The sequence below is a fragment of the Camellia sinensis genome, chromosome 8 (assembly GCF_055761805.1).
Source record: "Camellia sinensis isolate YWXY chromosome 8, ASM5576180v1, whole genome shotgun sequence".
Lineage (NCBI taxonomy): Eukaryota > Viridiplantae > Streptophyta > Magnoliopsida > Ericales > Theaceae > Camellia > Camellia sinensis.
This window is the reverse complement of record NC_138968.1, coordinates 113980086-113987776: the sequence shown is the minus strand read 5'-3', so window position 1 is coordinate 113987776 and position 7691 is coordinate 113980086.

Genomic DNA, 7691 nt, shown 5'->3' with positions numbered 1-7691 from the left:
GGGGTTCTAGTTTCCTATTAATCTTCTCGGCAAACTTAGCAGAAATGAATGAATGCGTAGAACCCGAATCAATCAATACATATGCACTTTGAGAGCAAATCGAAAGCATACCTGACACCACTGTCTCAGCATTTTGAGTGTCCCCTGGTACCAGTGCAAAAACTCTGCCTTGTCTCATCGGTCCTTTCCCAGCGTTACCTTTCTGCACGGAGCCCGAAGTATTCTCATCTTTCTTACTTTCCCCAGCCTTCATTTTTGGACAGTTCCTCACAAAATGACCTACTTCACCACATTCGTAACAAGCTCCAGACGCCCGACGACAGACCCCGAAATGTGGCTTCCCACAACTGGAACATATCGACTTAGCACCACTCTCTTGTCTTGGGTTGCTTGAACTACCGACGTTCGCTTTCTTCTTAGTACCAAACTGTGCTCGGCGATTGTCATAACTCTACCTCTTCCTCTGGCTCTCTCCTGAACCCTGGTATCTGTTCAAGTTGGCTTCGGCTAGAATAGCTTTGTCCAACACTCCGGCATAAGTCGGCATGTTAAGCATGTTAACCCGGTCTTGTATCGGTCCACGGAGTCCACTTTCGAACTTCCTAGCCTTCATATATTCATCATTGACCATGTGGGGTGCGTACCTTGCCAACTCGGTAAAGGCATGGTCATATTCAGCTACTGTTCTACTGCCTTGCGTCAAAGTCTGAAACTCGGTAGCCTTGCGATTCCGAACACTTAAGGGAAAATGCTTAGTGTAGAACAATTCTAAAAATCGGGTCCAGGTCAAGTCTGGATTGCTTTCTCGAACCATCATCCACCATCTGCGAGCGTCGTCATCTAGTGTAAAAGCTGCTAATGTCACCTTCTGGGTGTCAGTGCTGGGAAAGATCTCGAACAGCTTTTCCATTTCCAAAACCCAAGCTTCGGCCTTCATCGGTTCTATACCCCCTTGGAATCTTGGTGGCTTAATTTTCTTGAACTCCCTGATCAGAGCTATCGTGCCGTCCCCATATAAAGCTGGCTGTGGGGGCACTTGTGGTACTGGAGGAGGTGGAGGTGGAACTGCATTTCGGCCGTTTGTCTGCTCGGCCTGAGTCGATGTAGCACTAGCATACTGCTGTCTTGTCTGCCTTAACTCGCGGGCCAAACCTTCAACTAACCTCTCCAGTCTGTCCAATCTGTCCTCGGACTGATCTCGGCCAACTGGAGGTCTACCTCTCCTCATGATGCTATGAGTATGCAAAATGTGACTTTTAAACAAGACGAACAAATAATCACGCAGGCAGGTAACAATTAAGCATGCCGAGATGATGCACACCTTGACCACATAGCAAGCAATATGATGCAATCCTAATATCTTTCTAAGGGGAAATCCTACGCTCTTTAGGACTCAAAGTGTGTGAATAACGTATACCAAGAAACTTGTGCTTTGATACCATTCTGTCACGACCCCAAACCGCCCCTAGTAGTTGGTGCCATGATGGCCAGTAATCCGAGATTACCGAAGGCCAACTTTCAAAATTCACATACAACAGAGTATAAATATATGGGGCTCACAAGTACGGAAGTGATACATACAATCAGATTAGTCCATAAGAGCTGTGCATAAGTCAAATGAAATAGCAACCATCTACATATGGGTTATAACTTAATTACAAACAAAGCAAAGTACAAATTACATCTTACATATTAGCAAAGGGCTCCATAAGCCGACATAAACAAAAAGTACGAATTACAGGTCTAAGAACACAGTCTGCCAGGTTGCCGACATCTTCTTTGCCGACATAACAATCATACAAAACACACATCTTGATCAAAAGGCTTCTCAAGCCGACGTATGCAACATACAAGTATTACAAATCGAGAAGCATAATTTTCAAGATTGCCGACGTAAATACAGGTTAAGCCGACATAATCAAAAACCCAAAATAAGCTCCAAAATCACATCTAGGCGTCACCGCCTTCTTGTTCATCACCTACATATATATAGAGATTGTGAGCTTGGATACTCAGTGAATGGTGTAAATAATAAAGAAGTTTGCATGAATAATAGCCGAAATCCTTTCAAGACAATACAAGACAAAACTTTATATATAACAAGGAATGGACCTCGTCCATCTAACAAATCTTCAAAGCTTCAAGATATACTTACTAGCATTACTTATTACAAATAATAACATTCCGGCAAACATATCCACGCGGTAAACCGTCCGTGGCAAAACAAGACAAAGCAAGATGCATCTCAAACAAGGGTGCTACAAAAGTTTAGAGTTCTCTAGCATAAGGGACCTATGTTACAAAGGCCCGTAGCCTTTTAACACGAGAGTGCTGCGAAAGTTTAGAGTCCTCCAGCACAAGGGACTTCCGAGAAGGTCATCACGACAAGATCATACTTGATATACAAAACAGGGACAATTATTCATGCTTAACAAACATTTTCAAAACAAAGGAAAGCAAAGTCTTTATCAAAACGTATAACATAGCTTTATTAAAAATACCACTCACTTAGTTCGTCAAACGTCGGGGTCGAGGCAAGTCCCAGTCCTACAAACACATGGCAAAGTCTATTGAATGCACTACTCAAAACAAGTCTAGCATACATGCAAATGATCTCGGCATTCTTCAAAAACTAAGTCAATCAAATCGAAACACAGTTTCTTATCTTTGGAAAAGCACGCTGGGCAACTACCAGGTCTAGGCCGAGGTCCCACACCTCCTTGCCGAGGTGTAGCCTCGATGGCCACATTCAAAAGCGAAGTCAGGAAAATCTGGGTTTCCCTCTTGATAAATATGAAGAACATGAGTATGAAAAAGATGAACGCAAAGATCAAAACTTGCTATTACAAAAGCTGAGATTTCATGCTATAATTTCAAAAACATGGACCTGGGTACCCACACTCAAGGATCTTATCAAAACAAACACAAAAGCATGAGCCTTAATGCAAACTTTCGGATCAAACGAGGCTTTTCTTCAAAAACACGTGAAAACCATTTTCTCTTTCTAAAACCAACTTTAAATCGATGAATGGCGTGTAGAACAAGTTTGATCGTGCAATGCAGCTAGATGATCAATAAGAACAACAAGAATAGGTTAAGATTCTAACCTCAAAACTCGAATCTAACGGCTCAAGCTCCAACGATCAAGCTTGGAAGTTCACTCTCTCTAGCTCAAACTTCTTCTTCTTCTTCCTAGAGTTTCTCTCTCTAAAAGGCAAGATTTGATGCCAAAAAGATATGCTCCTCACGACAATTACTGACTTAACCCTCTGCCGGGACACGTGGCATCGGCTGATTAGCTCTATCCAAAAAGGTGACTGACGTGACAAGACAAGACCAAGACAAAGTGTACTCAACAAGCTAGGCGGCAAGAACACACTGGCAAGTAACGACATCGGCTAACAACAAGATTCCGGCAATCAAGGGGCAAGGACATCGGCTTGGAAGGACAACACTTGACTAAACTGTGCCACACCTTGGCCTAGATGTGCACACCTCGGTCTAGGTCATACCATTCCAGGAACAAAATTACTAATGCAAGGATTAAGGATCTAGAACGCCTAGATGTTAACATCTCGGCTTAGATGATGCACATCTCGGCTTAGATGATGCACATCTCGGCCTAGGCGATGCGCACTTTGGCCTAGATGGTGACATCTCGGCCAATATGCCAGGGTGAAGATGGAGGTCAACCAATGGGGTTCCAAGATAGTTCTAAGTGACAAAGGTCTCGAAGGTGTCCAGGCTTAAGATGACCTCGGCAACGCACCAGACGAGAACAAAGCATGCAAGCAATCATTCAAGCAAAGCAAGACAAGATTTGCAAATGCACATATTAAAACAAGATCATTCATAAATGTATGCAAGTATGACTAAGTCAAAATGGGGTTTGTTACATTGTCTTTGCCTTTAGTTTTATAATTTTTACTTCTTTGATAGAAATTTCACATTTTTAATAATTACACCTAAATATTAAGGTTAAATTTCACTATTTAAAGATAATGAAATTTCACTACTTGAAATGATGGTATGTTTTATGATAACGATGACAATGATAATGAAGGTGGTGATAATAGCAATGGTGGCTTTATAATGGTAATGGTGGTGACAATGACAGTGATAGTCATGATGGTTGCAACAATATTAGTGATGATTGTAGCGATTGCAAGGTTATAATGATGTATGTTGATGCTCGTGTATAAATATTTATAAATTCAATTAACATTAAATAATTATGTAATTTTATGTGAGAAACTTGTCATAATTTAAATGACTTTTATCCTACAAACTCAATTATAATTGGATTCAAATGGATTGGACAAAGGGTACCACCTCTTACATCAACACCGCCAAATTATGAAATGACTTTTAAATAATATATACTTTGCAAAAAAAAATATAAAAATTCTCAATTAGAATTATCTTGAGACAATGAAGCATGGGTATATCGACAAACATGTCATACCTGTATCGGGTAGTTACCGAATTATGAAATTTTTTCCCAATCAATTTTAAAATTACCATTAGTTAATCAAGTCTATTAAAATTAATTAGGGTAATAAACTAGTTAATCAAGTCTATTGAAATTAATTAGGGTAATAAAATTATTAAAATTTTGTGCCAAAAGCTTCAATTGTTTAGCTACTAAAATTTTAGTCGCCTAAGGTATAATATTTTTAGTTTTGACTACTAAATATTTAGTCACCAAATTTTTTTTTTTGACTACTTAATTATTAGTCGCCTAAAGTCTTATTTATTTATTTATTTATTTATTTTTTATGGCTACTACATATTTCGTCGCCAAAAGATTTGTTTTCATTTAATTCTTTTTTAGCTACTAACTATTTAGTCGCTAAAAATATTTACTCAATTTTTGGCTATCTCGCCAAAAACATCATTTTATGTTTTTTTTTATATTAATTTTTCCACACCCATAGCCTATATGTATTCCATGCAACCTATACGAGGTATACAAACAAAACAATATATATATATATATATATATATATATGTACCACGACAAAAAAATAACTTTAAAAATAACTTTAAACAATATATATATATATGAGATTATCTCCCATTCCATAATCTCCAACCATCTAAAAATGAATAACTTTAAATGTCAAATTCCATACAAAACAAATAATCATACGAAAATCATGTTCTTCGTACAAAAAAATATATTTACTACTATACCAAATGGCCATTTGGCATGGCACAAATTACCATGGTAATCTGTACCACGACAAAAGGTAATCTATATATCACGACGATAATTGTCTGTTTCATGCCAAAGCTATTATGAACGCCACCAAAAGTATTCTGTACAAGTAATACAAATCCACACAAAAAGCAGAGGACAACAAAAAAGCAGAATGATACAAAAGTGGAAATTGTTCTCCGTACACAAAAATAGAATATCCACAAGTCCATGCCAAAAGCCATCTACAAAAAAAATAAAAACACACCCATTAATTCCATATAACATTTGAGGATAATATAACACTGTCTACAGAGAATCTGAGTTGCATTCATGGAAGAATAACATAACTCGTATATATGTTTATAGAGATCCATACATGTAAGAATTCATTCATTCATGGGCCTTTAGGTTGCAAGCAAGAAAAACTGAAAAATATTGGCGAAATTTATATAATAATTGAATTTCACTTTCTTTATTTTTAAATTGATAACCAAATAGAGCACCTAGGGTTGCATCTTTTGAGCTTTTCTGTTTCATCATTTTTTCATCAGCTTACCAATCTTCCTAGTTCAATTAGTGTGGTAGATGTTTGCATATTGATTGATTGACTCCAATAACATAGCCCCAACACATAAGCTTAATTGTAACAATAGTGTTTAGGGTCTTCTTTCAAGAACTTCATAATTATTTCATTTCATTCACGAATATAGACATACATGGTTGATTCATGGGTAGTCTTTATTAGTTTGCAAGCAAGAAAAACTGAAATTGGTTAGATTTAGATGAAAAGATTATAGAACAACCTAATTTCACTTTCTTTCTAATCTCAAGAACCAAACAGAGCAACTAGGGTTGCCATCATTGTGAATTTCTGTTTCATCATTCTTTTTCCCGTTTGCATAATACAACCTACCACGTGGCACAATATATATATATATATATATATATATATGTCACAAAGCTATGGATTTAATTCGCTTTTGCAAACCTTTCCCCCCAGTTTTTTTTGACTAAGTTTAAGGCATTTTTTACTCTAACTCTCAACTAACGTGAGCTAATTACATGTCGTCTGTCCCTACAGGTCCTATTTGTCACGAGGAAGCTACCTGTGACATCCATAGAGTGGTTCGGGGGCTGTTTTACATTTTTGCCCGCTGAATGCCTTTTTTCCGATTAAGTTTAAGGTGTTTTCGACTTTAACTTCCTATGTACGTGTGATAATTACATCCCGTCTGTCCCGACAGGGCGTATTTGTCACGAGGAGCCTACTCGAAATATCCACAGAGTGGTTTAGGGGATGTTTTGCATTTTCGCCCCCCGAATGCCTTTTTTTGACTAAGTTTAAGGCATTTTTAACTCCAACTCCTAACCTATGTATGCTAATTGCATGTCATCTGTCCCCACATGTCCTATTTGTCATGAGAAAGCTGTCTGTGACATCCATAGAGTGGTTCGGGGGCTGTTTGGCATTTTTATCCCCTGAACAACCTTTTTCGACTAAGTTTAGGGCGTTTTCGACTCTAACTCCCAATGTACGTGTGCTAATTACATCCAGCCTGTCCCCACAAGTCCTATTTGTCACGAGGAACCTACCTATAACATCCATAGACTGATTCGGGGGCTATTTTGTATTTTTGCACTCCGAACACCTTTTTTTGACTAAGTTTAAGGTGTTTTTGACTCAAACTCCCAATGTACGTATGCTAATTACACCCTTTCTGTTCCCACAAGGCATATTTGTCACAAGAAGCCTGCCTATAACATCCACAGAGTGGTTCAAAGTCTATTTTGCATTTTCGCCCCCGAACGACTTTTTTTGACTAAGTTTAAGGTTTTTTATTCCAACTCCCAACCTACATGTGTTAATTATTCCAATTCTTCACTGGGTTAGATTAGAGTTTTAAACCAAACAACCACTTAAAATCTGCAATCAGTCGAACCAGAGGAAGACATACGAATGAGCGTAGTAGAGAGATCAGAGAGAAAGGAACAGGAGAAGAGATCACTTGAAGGAGGGAGTAGTAGAAGGAGATGGAGCGAGAGAAACGAAAAAGTGAAAGTAGAGAGAGAGGATACACTATAGAAGAAGAAGAGAGATGGTCAACCGGTTGCTCCAGTGTCTAATTTTTCAAAATTAAAGAATTCAATGGCTAGGATGTATTTGTGTAATCCAATGGCCAATAATGAAGTTGCATATGATGTGCAACTCTTAAGGGCTTGCACACTATAACATGATCCTTTAATTAAACATGAATTATCATTCAATAATACACCAATTTCAATAGACTTGAGTTAATAGTCAATAGAATTACACTTAAATAGAAAATAATAAATATAAACGTTATCAAACAGGTCTTTAAATAGTAATTATTATTCTGAGTTGTAAATAAAAAAAATAATAATATAACTATTTTAAATTAATGTTTTTAAAATTAAGTTTAAATTAATGTTTCACAATAATGATTAATAAATTTTAACAAATTAATAT